Consider the following 14,371-nt stretch of genomic DNA (forward strand, 5'->3'; position numbering starts at 1 on the left):
CTCAGTTATCAATTTTACCACTCAGTTCTTAGTACAATGCCAGCCAGCAATGCCCATGTCCCACAAATGGATAAAAAAAAACAGATTATCTCGTCAGTATCATATTTTGTTTGTGCTAGTGTTTTTGCCCTGGTACGGTACCAGATCAATGTAATGTACTCTTTCCTTGTTTCTTATAGCAACATTGAAAAGGTATTTCTCAAATGTGTTTTTTTTTCTACCTAATTTATTAAAACACTTTGGACCTAATTTTCTTGGAATTCTGTTTTCTTTTTTTGCGTGGATCTATATTTGATGAATTGGCTTTACCCTTTATTTATTCTATTTTTGATGGAGAAAATGGAGGAATAGAGGTGAATACCAGGCAGGTTAAGCTGCACGAGCAACCTGACTCTTGCCATTAGCGCATGGCCTCAGTCACCGATTGATTATCCACTTTTGTACATATTTATTGAGTGAATTATTGAGATAAATTGATTATCTGTACCCTGGGCCAGGGAATGACCAAGTGTCGGGTTGAACCTTTAATAGTCTTAATGGTGGCACTCCCCATGGCCATAATTCAAACCTTCTTTTTTGGCATCCATTCATACTGCAAACAGGGAGTTGGATTGTTGAGTCAGTCCATTACTTGGACACTGACTCAGTTCCCTGCCTCCCTACACAGTAGGTTTTTCCAATTATTTGCATTATCAGAGGAGGAAGAAATCTGCATTAATAATAGGAGTAGCTTTTTAAAGACTGCAAACATTTTGTCCTCAAATGTCCCCATATTACCTTTGATGCTTTGATCGGGTACTGTTCCTTGCACTTATAATTGAGTTGATAACCTATTGTGGTACCAAAAGTAATGTCATTTGGAGGTGGTGAGTGTTCATATTTTAATATTGCAAACAATGACATGTAGTCTGTTATAAGGTTAGAGCCAGGAGACTGGACTCAACCTCATAGCAACCAGCATTAGCCTGCTACATGACTAAACTCAATAAAAGGTGAGTTTTATAAATAATGATGGATAGCATTTTTGTGTCAGATTTTAGCCCAAAATATCCAGTTGGGCTACATGGATACAAATACCTCAAAACCCTGCACAAACCAATAAGTGACAATCACTATCACGAACAGCCAACATAGTTTTACACAAACCCAAGCCCAGACAGAATTGATCATACAAAGGAGGTAAAGGGAAACAGAAGAATTGATAATCAGAGCAAAGAGAATTAGAAGAAAGATGAGAAACTCATTTTTATGCAGTGAGTTACAATGATCTGGGATGCTCTAAGGATGGTAACTTTCAAAATGGAATTGGATGCATACGTGGAAAGAAAGAGAAATGCAGGGCAATGGGGCAACATCAAGGTTGTGGGAATAATTGGATAGTTCTTTCAAGGATATAGCTTAGGGACAAGGGGTTGCATGGCTTCCTTCTGTGGTAATGATTCTCAAGAGTTTCTAGGTGAGAATCAAACTACTTTACTAATTGGCACTAAATAATTCCTATGGTTTTCTTTTTGTTATTTATCTACTGATTGTGTGGTTATAAGATAAAATATTGCTGCATGCAAGTATTGTTGGAGCTTGAGGCTCTTTATCATGCAGTATTCTGAATGTTCAATAGACTGCATGTAATTTGGGAGTGTCTGATGTATTGAGGGTCAAATTGAGTCAAGGAAATTGTTTCCAGTTTCAGAAGACTTGGTAACCAGACACTTAAAGTAATATTGCAAAAGAATCAGAGGCAAAGGTAGTTTAGGTTTTGCAGGGTCTGTTCTTCCTGAAGGCGTGATTGAAGCAGATTAAATAATAATGGTGAAAAGGAAATTTGATAAATACTTGATAATTTGAGAAATAATTTTGACAGGGAAATAGGGCAAGGGCATCAGAGTAAGATGAATTGTTCAGTCCTTTCAAGGATTTGACAAAGACTCAATAGGATAAATGGCATCCCTCATGTTTCTATAAAGTTTTTTTTTATTCCCGGCATTGGCATCCATCATTTTCATAAATACCTCGGAAAATTATAGGGACATAAATCTATAATTAGCTTTTTGTAATACTTTTATCCTGGCTGTATGTGCTTGCCTGCTTCAGCACAGCTTTAGGCCAAATGCTGTACATTTGCCAGGATATCATCTTCCAACACAATTGTGATTAAGGATGACAACTCAAAATCGTCCATTCTACTCAGACTTCAGTCTTTGAGATTTGTTTTGACAGATCCCGTGACACTTCTCGAAATACCATATACATTGGTTCAATTTCCATTGGTGATTAGTTACAGAATTATTAATTATTAATTGCAAACTTTCAACATGGGTGAATCTCTGAATCTACATGGTTTCCTGTACTGTTCTGCTGTAGCCTGGAGCTACATAAAAAATCTCATGACAACAAGAAAAAAGCACACAGAACAAAATACGACGAAGCAGAAATAATTTCAAAAAGGAAATTATATAATTATCCTTAAAAATTTTCTTTGACCAGGCAATAGAACACAATACAGACAGTATAAGGAATCCACCAGGGTTAACAAGTAGAGCTGTCGAAATGGGTATCTGGCTTTTTGATTAGGTTTCATTGGGGATTTGTGCTAAATATGAGGTAGAATCAACAATTACACTGTCTATGGTTTGACAGAAAAATCAGGCTGGATAAGGTGAAAAAAAAAACATTCCTTTCCTTCTGTTTTACATTGTTATGAAAGCTCTTGGTTCATGCTGAACATTTCAGTGCATAGGAACATTGTGTGCCATAAGACGTATCAGTGGGAATGTCAGGGATTGACCTTCTGGCTTGTGATACCATATAAATGGTGCATTTCTAAACTCCAAGTGACAAGCTAAGAATTTGTAAAGTTAAAGGGCTGTCAAACAAATACATTGTCAGAAGTAGAAACTGAGAAATAAGTAATTCCCTATTGTATGTATGCTTGAGGTTCTATCCCTAGACGAATTTGAAACTTTTAAGGTGGGTTTGCTAAAAATTCAAAACATTTAAGCTACTCTTTGAAGGTTGTAAAATGTCAAGTAGGTCCTTTGACCCATGATATCAAACCTAATTAGGTGAGCCAAACTCTTTGAGGGCTCTCCTTCACTGCGTCCCCAGAGACAGAATGGGACTCGATTCCTGATTTGCAGCATTAGTTTCACGTCAATGTGAAATAATTTCTGCTTCTTTCTGAGAAGTTTGAAGGATGGTTGGTGAGGGAAGAGTCAAAACTTATTTTTGTTTAATTTAGAGTTTAGTTTAGAAATACTTTTCTCTCAATACGGTAAATGCGGGAAGAGAAGTTCACATCTCACTAGACCACACGTTATGCTTTCAGTTCAAAGAGCTTAACTAGAACTGCTTGAGTACAAAACAACAAATGTCATTTGTATAACATTTTTAATATAGAAAAATGTCTTGAGGCATTTCATTGAGGCTAAATTAGACAAAAATGGATATGGGGGAAAGAAGGCGATATTAGAGAGAGTGTAGGGATGTAGGAAGTTACAGAGATAGTACTATTGATCGAGCCGGTCAGGTCCTAAAGGACATAGCTGCTAGATTGGGTTTGCGGCAGGTGGTGAGGGAACCACCAAGAGGGAAAAACATACTTGGCCTCATCCTTATTGATCTGCCAGCTGCTGTTGCATCAGTCCATGACAGTTTCGGTAAGAGTGACCATTGCACAGTCCCTGTGGAAACTAAGTCCCGCCTTTGCATTGAGAACAACCTCCATCGTGTTGTGTGGCGCTATCACCGTGCTAAATGGGACAGACTTTGCACAGATCTGTCAACTCAAGACTGGGCATCCATGAGGCGCTATGGGCCATCAACAGCAGCAGAATTGTACGCCAACACAATCTGTAAACTTATGGCCTGCCATATCCCCCACTTAACCATGACCATCGAGCCAGGGGTTCAACCCTGGTTCAATGGAGAGTGCAGGAGGGCATGCCAGGAGCAGCACCAGGCATACCTGAAGATGAGGTATCAACCTGGTGAAGCCACCAAACAGGACTACTTGCACGCCAAACAGTGAAAGCAGCAAGTTATAGACAGAGCTAAGCAATTCCACAACCAACAGGTCAGATCTAAGCTCTGCAGTCCTGCCACATCCAGTTGTGAATGGTGGTGGACAATTAAACAACTCATTGGAGGAGGAGACTCCAGAAATATCCCCATCATCAATGATGGAAGACCCCAGCACATCAGTGCAAAAGGCTGAAGCATTCGTAGCATTCTTCAGACCGAAGTGCCAAGTGGATGATCCATCTCGGCCTCCTCCAGTAGTCCCCAGCATCACAGATACCAGTCTTTAGCCAATTTGATTCACTCCACATGATATCAAGAAACAGTAGGAGACACTGGATACTGCAAAGGCAATGGGCTCTGACAACATTCTGGCAATAGTACTGAAGCCTTGTGCTCCAGAACTTGCTGCTCCCCTAGCCAAGCTGTTCCAGTACAGTTACAACATTGGTATTTACCCGACATTGTGGAAAATTGCCCAAGTATGTCCTGTACACAAAAAGCAGGACGAATCCAACCCGTCCAATTATCGCCCCAACTGACTACTCTCGATCATCAGTGAAGTGTGGAAGGTGTCATCGACGGCGCTATCAAGCAGCACCTGCTCAGAAATAACCTGCTCAGTGGTGCCCAGTTTGGGTTCCGCCAGGGCCACTCAGCTCCTGATCTCATTACAGCCTTGGTTCAAACATGGACAAAAGAGCTGAATTCCAGAGGTGAGGTGACAGTGACAGCCCTTGACATCAAGGCTTCATTCAGCCTAGCGTGGCATTAAGGAGCCCTGGCAAAGCTGGAATCAATGGGTATCAGGGGGCAAACTCTCCAATGGTTGGAGTCATACCTGACACACAGGAAGATGGTCATGGCTGTTGGCGGTCAATCATCTCAGCTCCAAGACATCTCTGCAGGAGTTCCTCAGGGTAGTGTCCGAGGCCCAACCATTTTCAGCTGCTTCATCAATGACCTTCCCTCCATCATAAGGTCAGAAGTGGGGATGTTCGCTGATGATTGCACAATGTTCTGCACCATTCGTGACTCCCCAGTTACTGAAGCAGTCCATGTTCACATGCAACAAGATTTGGACAATATCCAGGCTTGGGCTGACAAGTGGCAATTGACATTCGTGCCACACGAATGCCAGGCTATGACCATCACCAATAAGAGACAATCTAACCACTGTTCCTTGACATTCAGTGAATCCCCCACTATCAACATCCTGGGGTTTATCATTGACCAGAAACTCAACTGGACTCATCACATAAACACAGTGTCTACAAGAGCAGGCCAGAAACTAGGAATACTGTGGCGAGTAACTCATCTCCTGGCTCCCCAAAGCCTGTTTGCCATCTACAAGGCACAAGTCAGGAGCATGATGGAATATTCCTCACTTGTCTGGATGAGTGCAGCATCAACAACACTCAAGAAGCTTGACACAATCCAGGACAAAGCAGCCCACATAATTGGCACTACATCCACAAGCATTCACTCCCTACACCACCGACGCTCTGTAGCAGTGTGTACTATCTATCAGAAGCACTGCAGAAATTCACGAAAGATCCTCAGACAGCACCTTCCAAATCCACGACCACTTCCATCTAGAAGGACAAGGGCATCAGACATATGGGAACACCACCACATCCAAGTTCCCCTCCAAATCACTCACCATCCTGACTTGGAAATATATCGCAGTCCCTTCACTATCACTGGGTCAAAATCCTGGAATACCCTCCCTAATGGCATTGTGGATCAACCTACAGCAGGAGGACTGCAGCAGTTCAAGAAGGCAGCTCAGCACCACCTTGTCAAGGGCAACTAGGGGTGGGCAATAAATGCTGAACAGGCAGCAACACCCACATCCCACAAATGAATAGAAAAAAGAAGATAGAGTGGGCTGAGTCTAAGTAGAGTTTTAAACACAAGAAGGAAAATTTCATTTTGAAGAGTTTGATAGACTGGGCATCAATGTACACCAGCGAAGACAAAGGGCTAATCATGATTTGGTGTGGGATAAGAATATGAGTACAGAGTTTTGGATGAATCACTTTACAAGGAAACAAGATAGAGAAAGTCACAGAGTTATACAGCCCTTTGGCCAACTATTCCATGCTGACCAACAAACATCAAACTACACTAATCCCATTTACCTATACTTGGTCCATAGCCTACTATGCCCTGGCACTTTAAGTTTTCATCCAGCTGCTTTTTAAATGGGAGATTACCTGCCTCCCACCACCCTCTCAAGTTGCACATTCCAGATATCTGGCACCCTCTTGGACGTGTTGCGAGACATTAGAGTTTAGGCATAGTCAAGCTTGGAGGTGCCAAAGGGAGTGTAAATGACAGCTGGAATGAGGCAGGGGTGAGAATGAGTAAATATTAGAGTCATGGAGATCTACTGTACAGAAAAAGGCCCTTTGGCTCATCGAGGCTGTGCCAAGTCAAAAACAACCACCGAACTATTCTAATCCCAATTACTCGCACATAGCCCATTGCCTTGCATGCTTTGGCATCAGAAGTGTACATCTAAATATTTCTTAAATGTTTTGAAGGTTTCTGCCTTTACCAGCCTTACTGGCAGTGATTTTCAGATTCCCACTACCTGCTGGGTGAATAGTTTTTTCTTCATACCCTCTCTAAACCTCCTGGCCCTTATCTTAAATCTATGTCTCCTGTCATTGATCCCTTCATCAGTGGGAAAGGTTTCTTCCTGTCCACCCTGTCTATGCCCCTCATAATTTTAAACATCTCAATTATGTTTGTCCTCAGTCTCCTCTGCTAAAAGGAGGTAGATGTTGGTGGTCTCTGTGATAAGAATGACGACCTTCCGAATTGGAAGTTGCAGAGGCTGCCAACATGTGTCAATCTTTCCCTGCATTAAACCATATTATGTTCATGAATCCCACTGAAAAATTAAAATTAGTGTCCAAAAATCATTTCTGAAAAATTGATTAAGCTCATTATCATTAGTGGGCCGGGCAAAAAGCTTTTTAACACAACGGTTTGCAGATATATGTTTAACATACTGAAGAGAAGTAGAAAGAGTTTAAACTCAGCAAGACTAAGAACAGACATTAGACAATTCTATTCCTGGAGGCAGAAAGTGCTGCAGAAACTCAGGAAGTCTGGCAGCAACTGTGGGTAGAAAGCAGGCTTAATGTTTCAAGTTTGGTGACACTACATCAGTCCTGTCTCATCACCAGACTCAAAATGTTAACTCTGCTTTCTTCCCACAGATGCTGCCAGACTAGGTGAATTTCTTCAGCAATTTCCGTTTTTTTGTTTTCCATCCTCGGCATCCGCAGTCCTTTGATTTATTCTATTCCCGGAGTATAGTGTAGTGCTGGAATATATCGCTGATTGCTATGGTAAATTGTGACTCTCTGTGCGGCCTTCTAAAGGGAGCTGGACTGCTTTTTGGCTTTCTACGTAAATGCCTTTATGGGTGGCCAGAGATCCTTTTAATTTCGTGGACTGGTTTTCATTGTATTTGGAAATGAGTTTACCAGAGAGTGGGTTTTTCCCCTTACTGTTTCGTATTTGATTTATTCCCATTTTTTGCCCCTCCCAGGAAATTGCACAATTGTGGTGAGGAATATCAGGATGAGAAGAGAAAAAAAAAGCGTTACATTTTAATGGCTAGTCATTATGTTGTGGGGTAGGAAGAATGGATCAACTGGGTCTTTCCTGTGTCATTTTCTTATATTTGCATATTCATATTGTAGATAACCTTCAAGCTCATTCAATTTAAACCCTCCCTGTATCTCTTTGTTATTGTATTCCTCTTTGTCTTGTACTGTATATATGTGTATGTATATATATATAAATATATATATATATTATACAACATGGTTCTTTCTCCTCACACAACTTAAAATTATGTGGCTGGCCATCTGTTAGTCTTGAATCAGAATTTATTCATCTTCTCCCTGGTTGGAGTATTTACAGAAGGGACTGCAGATTGATACGGAGCTTCATCAATCTCTCTGATCTACTTTTTGACACACTTTGATAAATTTACAGAATGGCACTCATTGTTCCATGAAACACCTGTGAACCTGATTAAGTAACTGCTTGGAGATTCTCACTGGTGACAGGTGGGAATGGGCGAGAATGGGGTTTGTGAACTATAGTTTACAAAAAGTGAAACCTGTCCCATTCCACCATGAACTTGTCTGCTTCTGGTTTATCTGGAATGGGTTTGGGTGGAGTCAGGGTTCCAGTGCAGGGCTTTTTCTCATGAGGAAAGACTATAATTTAAATAATTAACGGAGACCACACACTTCAGATATTTTGCAGGCACGGTTTCATGGTTCTTGGCCAAAATTGGCAGGGCTCATAAAATGTGACAGCTAAACGGAGTCAAGAACAGCTTACTTTAGTAAGTATGTGCTTTTGTATGTCCAAGTATGTCCAGCACTGCTTGTGGGTCAGGCAGAGTAGGAGAGCTGGGTCTCTGAGATTCATTAAGCCTCCTGAACATCTACCCCAACAGTCTCCAAGTTAACCTGGAACCTAGTACCACCCTTACCTTCCCCAGGGCAATGTGTTAACTCCTTGTAATCCATCTCTCTCTGTTCTCCATTCATTCCATCCCCTGGCAGTGGTCTTCTTCCAGACAAACTGTGAACTTTCAATCTGGAACAACCAACGCAGGAAACATGAGAGATAAAAGGATATATTCAAATGAAATCCTGCTGTTAAATTTAATAGTTCAACAATTCACCAACTCTTGGGATTCCTAGCCATTGAAATTCTGTCCTGTCCTCCATAAAACAAATATCAGAGGCTTAACATCCATTTGATGGCTCAAAGGTCTCTACTTTGATTGGACAGTTAACAACTTAATAACCATCAATTCTTGCATAAGTGCACGTGTCAATGCAGCCAGTTGCCTTTAATCCCACATCAGTTTGTCTCTGGTACCTTCCAAATTTGTACTCCTATTAATCTATTTTTATTTGTAGCACTAGTAGACCTCCCAGAATATTGCTCATTGTAAGTCCTGGACAAGAACAGTGCAGTACACCATGTGAAATTCATTGTTCTGCTGTTAAGGAGGAGCAACGTTGAAAGTATCGCAACTGTTTACAATCACTAGTAAATGAGTACTTTCAAGATAGAATGTTTTCTGTTACCAGGATAGTTTCTATGAGATGGCAAGTTCTTTTCTGTTTTAAAAAAATTATGATGTAACTATGCATGTACGTAAGATACCTTTCAACACTGATTTCTCATGATCTCAGGGCGTGAGTGATTTTACAATGAAAGGAGTAAAAGAACACCTTTTTTATTCATTTACAGAATGATGGCATCACTGGCAGGTATTTTCCATCCCGAATTGCCCAGAGGACTGTCAAGAGTCAACCACATTGTGGGTCTGGAGTCACATGTAGGCCAGATCATGTAAGGATGGCAATTTCCTCCCCTAAAGGATACTGATGAACCAGATGGGTTTTTCTGACAAATCAGCAATGGTTTCATGGTTATTATTAGACTCTTAATTCCAGATTCCACACAATGTATAATAAGAGAAATAATCTTTCACAGAATTGTGTACTAAGGGAAATAATTTTCTTCCAGTAACTGCTTCTTTCCACAATCTAATTTTTGGTCATTCTCTTCATCATTTGTTCTATTGGTCATTCTGTATTTCAGAATGTGTGTCACACATTGATCTAAGTTGTGGTCTCGATAACATTTTTGGTATTGTTGACTAATACAAAATATTGACAGAGTTTGCAGAGTTAGGAAAATGCTAACTTCACTGAAACATGTCTAACCATGGGCAACATTTTACCACAAGGTTGTACAAACAGAGCAAGATCATGTGACAATCATTTCCTGTGATGATGTGCACCATCAGATTAGCATACTGCACAGTTAAAATTAACTCCTCATAACTACAGTCTCCATTAGTTGTCAATATTCTTGCCTCTCTGTTTTATTCCTTTTCTATATTTTTCCAGACAGTTCTCATAGACACTTAGTGCTTATCTCCTGCAAATGTTCCAGCCCAGGAAATGTTGGAAGATGGAAGGCCATAGGCAGTAAATTAAAAGGTGTGATCTGACTGAAAGATGGTGTAACATGGAGGGTTAAAAATAAAGCATGGATTTGAGGTCCAACCTGGAAGGGTGAATGGGTTCTGAGGCTTGTGTGACCTGAAGGAAGCCAGAAGCTGGACTAAGCACAGAAATGGAACAGGGGAACGATAATCTGCCAGGAGTAAAGTACTGCAAATGCTGGAAAATGTGAACTAAAAGCAGAATTTGATGGCATTAGACAATAGGTCAGGAAGCATCTGTGGAGATAAACAGGGTTGACAGTTTAATTTGATCACATAGAAACCAGGGGCAGGAATAGGCCATTCAACCCTTTGAGACTGATCCACCATTCAATATGATCATGGCTAATCCTCTGTCTCAAGGACATATTCCTGTCTTTTCTCCATACCCCTTGATGCTTTGAATATCAAAAAATCAATTTCTTTCTTCAATATACTCTGTGACCCAGCCTCCACAGCCTTCTGCGGTCAAAAATCCCATAGGTATACCACACCCCAAATAAAGAAATGTTCCCTTACTTCCCTTTTCTCAGTCCTAAATGACCTACCCCACATCTGAGACTGTGACCCCTCATTCTAGACTCCTCAACCAGGAGAAACATCTTCTCTGCATCTCGTCTGTCTATCCCTGTTAGGATTTTACACGTTTCAATGAGATCCCCTCTCACTCATAAATTCTGACAAATACAGGCCCAGTTGAATTCATTACTCCTCAGTGGTACCATTTCTAGTATCGGCCTAGTGAACCTTTTCTGCACTCCTTCTATGTAAAAGATATCTTCTCTTAGGTAAGGAGATCAATTTGCACGTAATACTCCAGATGTGGTCTCACCAAGGCCTAGCATAGTCACAGTAAGATATCCCTATATCCAAACTCAAATCCTTTTGTAATGAAGGCTAACAATCAATTTCCTAATTGCTTGCTGCACCTGCCTGTTTATTTTTATTGACTGTTGTACAAGGATACCCAGATTTGATTGCACATCCACACTTCCCAATAGATCCCCATTTCTGTTTTTCAAAGCAAAGCGTACAACTTTACATTTATCCATGTTCCACTGCAGCTGCCATATGTTTGCCCACATATTCAACTCGGCTAGAATGCCCTGAAGCTGCTTTGCATCCTCCTCATGCAGTTTCTGCTACCTCACAATCCCACCTAGTTTTGTGTCATTGGCAAACTTAGATGAGAGAACCAAATGCGATATTTCCAAGACATAGAGTCATAGAGCCAAAAAGCGTGGAAACAGACCCTTCGGTCCAACTCATCCATACCGAACAGATATCTTAAATAAATCTAGTCCCATTTGCCAGCATTTGGCCCATATGCCTCTAAACTTTTCCTATTCATGTACCCATCCAGATGCCTTTTAAATTTTGTAATTGTACCAGCCTCCACCACCTCCTCTGACAGCTCATTCCATACATGCACTACCCTCTGCATGAAAAAGCTGCACCTCATGATTTTATAAACCTTTCACCTCTCACCTTAAACCTATGCCCTCTAGTTTTGGACTACCGCATCCTGGGAAAAAAAAAACCTTGTCTATTCACCCTATCCATGCCCATCATGATTTTATAAGGTCACTCCGCAGCCTCCGACGCTCCACAGAAATTAGCCCCAGCCTATTCAGCCTCTCACTACACTTCAAGGCAGCATCAGAGGAGCAGGAATGTTGATACTTCGGGTCGGGACCCTTCTTCAGAAACCCAAAATGTCAACTTTCCTGCTCCTCCGATGCTGCCTGGCCTGCTGTGCTTCTCCAACATTCTTGTAAGTCTTTTCTGAACCCTTTCTAGTTTCACAACATAACTCATATAGCAGGGGGACCAGAATTGCATGTAGTATTCCAAAAGTGGTGAGCTTCTTCACTGTCCACTACACATCCAATTCTGGTGTCATCTGCAAACTTACTAACCATACTTCCTATGTCCATATTCAAATCATTTATATAAAAGTCATTTCTATATATTGTGCGTAGCTGGGATCCAAGTACTGATCCCAGTAGTACACCACTAGTCACTTCCTTTACCTAGAAGAAGACCCATTTATTCCCATTCTCTGTCTCTAGTCTGTAGACAATTTCTCAATCCATGCCAGGAAACTACCCGAAATCCCATGTGCTTTAATTTTGCTCACTAGCCTTGTATATAGGACCCTATCAAAAACCTTGCTGAAATCCAAATACACAACATACACTGGTTCTCCCTTATCTATTATATTAGTTGTGTCCTCAAAAAAAAACCTCCAGTGGATTAGTTAAGCATCAGTCCCTTTTCAAAATCTCATGTTGACTTTGTTTAATTCTGTCAATGCCTTCCAAATGTTCTGTTATCACATCTTTCGTAGTAGTGTCCAGCATTTTCAATAGGCTCTAACATTTCATGGCTTTGTGGAGGGAAACCCTCCATAACTTTGACGAAAATTGCACTTTGCTAACATTTCAAAAGAGCTCATAAAGGCTATTGAATTAAAACATTAGTACTGTTTTCATATTTGCAAGTACAACATCTGTAAGTGGATTTACCCACTCGAACAGAAAGAGCTGAAATGGCATGCAGGCTGCCCAAATTTCAGCTCTGAACCTCTCTCAGAATGCTAACCCTGACCACCCCGAGCAGATGAATAATTATGCTCAAACACTAAACTGGGTTGGACACTGCCCTTGACTTATTGTGCCAGAATCCCCTGACTGAAGAGAACCTTAACTTGACTGAGAACTACTCCCCTCCAGCTTTGGGACATGTCTATTTGCTTGAAGCACTTGCAGTTGTTTGTTGTTGACATTACTGGCACGTGGTACAGGCATGAGATTGAGATAATATAATGCCGTACAGCAAAATGTCCACCCCCTTGACTAATGGCCGCAGACTACCACGACAAACTGCCTGGCTTTGTGCTTGCACTAAAAGACGGGTCAAGGCAGAAGTACTGTGCCCCCATTAGTTCTGGTTGAGTGGGCAAATGCCAAAATGCAGGGTAAATGTGCTGTGCACTTTCAGGTAGGAGCTAAGTAGGTGAGCGCAAAGACAGCAAGCAAGCAGACCTGATGTGCAACTTGGTCCAATCTGTGAGCTGGGTGCCTGGCCTCATGCACAATGTGTTCTTGTAGCAGCACTGCAATAAGAGCTTTGCTCCAAAGTGCAGGAACAGACTATAAGGGGATCAGAGCTATGTTATGATGGTACGGTAGATGCAGTTATGTGTTGGATGTTAGGATACGTCGATGTGGGGTACAAGTGTTGCCAATGGAGCATGCCCTGGGATGTTGGCACCAGGTATTCAAGATGGTGGTCCAGAGGAACAAGTGGTGAACTGACACTACCAGGTAACTGCTCTGACTTTCTGTCAGGAATTCTGCATCTAGTTTCTGTTTGGCCAGTGGTAGAATAGGAGAGTGTATATTAATAGGGCGAGATTAAGTAATAACAAGGGTGATAATTAAAAATAAATCCCCTTTAATAGACCTCTCACCACTCACCAGCGAGAATCTCACCTCAGCATCTGGGGTGTGGTTGGAAAATGTGATCGTTTTGCTCCTGATGTCAAGAAAAGCCTCATTTGATTTCTCACACAACTCTCCCACATGTTTCACCAGAGCCACACCAATCAGATTCTGTCCATAGTTACCTCAAATGGAGATTGTTTTTGCAGGTCAATCATTTCAGTCCCTGGATATCTCTGCAGGAGTTCCTCAGAGTAGTGTTCTAGGCCCAGCCATCTTCAACTGCTCCATCAATAACCTTCCATCCATCATAAGGTCAGAAACCTGAATGATTGCTGATAGTCAATGCCCTGTACCATTTATGACTCTACAGTTACTGAAGCAGGCCATCTCCATACGTAGCAAGCACTGGACCACTCCTAGGCTTGGGTGGGTGCTGATAAGTGGCATGTAACACTCATCACACACTGGTGCCAGGTGGCTACCCTCTTTCAATAGGAGGAATTTAATAGTCATCTTTTGACTTACAATGGCATTAGCATTGCTGAATCCACTATTATTACCATTCTGGGGTTACCATTTGCCAGAAACTATATTGAACCAGCCATACAACTTGTTCTGACTACCTCAGCTCCTGAATCCCCAAATCCCTGCTATTCCAGACTGCTTGACTGGTATCCATCGAATACTTTCAACATTCATTTTCTCCACCAAAAGGACAGTGGCAACAGTGTGTACTATCTAGAAAGATATTCTGCAATACTGACCAATCTATAAGCTCTACCACCCAAAAGGACAAGGATATGGATCATCACAACCTGCAATTTCCCCTTCAAGCCATATA

The 14,371-nt window shown here is 41.4% G+C and overlaps 1 long non-coding RNA gene across 1 annotated transcript in view; it reads left to right on the top strand.

Moving 5' to 3' along the window:
• Positions 1-14,371, top strand: part of LOC125485483 — a 137,395-nt gene that overhangs the window by 108,111 nt on the left and 14,913 nt on the right. Inside the window, exon 3 of the long non-coding RNA XR_007264208.1 lies at positions 9,319-9,420. This is a non-coding gene — a long non-coding RNA (uncharacterized LOC125485483). The remainder of the gene's footprint in view (positions 1-9,318; positions 9,421-14,371) is intronic.

Source organism: Rhincodon typus, chromosome 19 (assembly GCF_021869965.1).
Source record: "Rhincodon typus isolate 14 chromosome 19, sRhiTyp1.1, whole genome shotgun sequence".
Lineage (NCBI taxonomy): Eukaryota > Metazoa > Chordata > Chondrichthyes > Orectolobiformes > Rhincodontidae > Rhincodon > Rhincodon typus.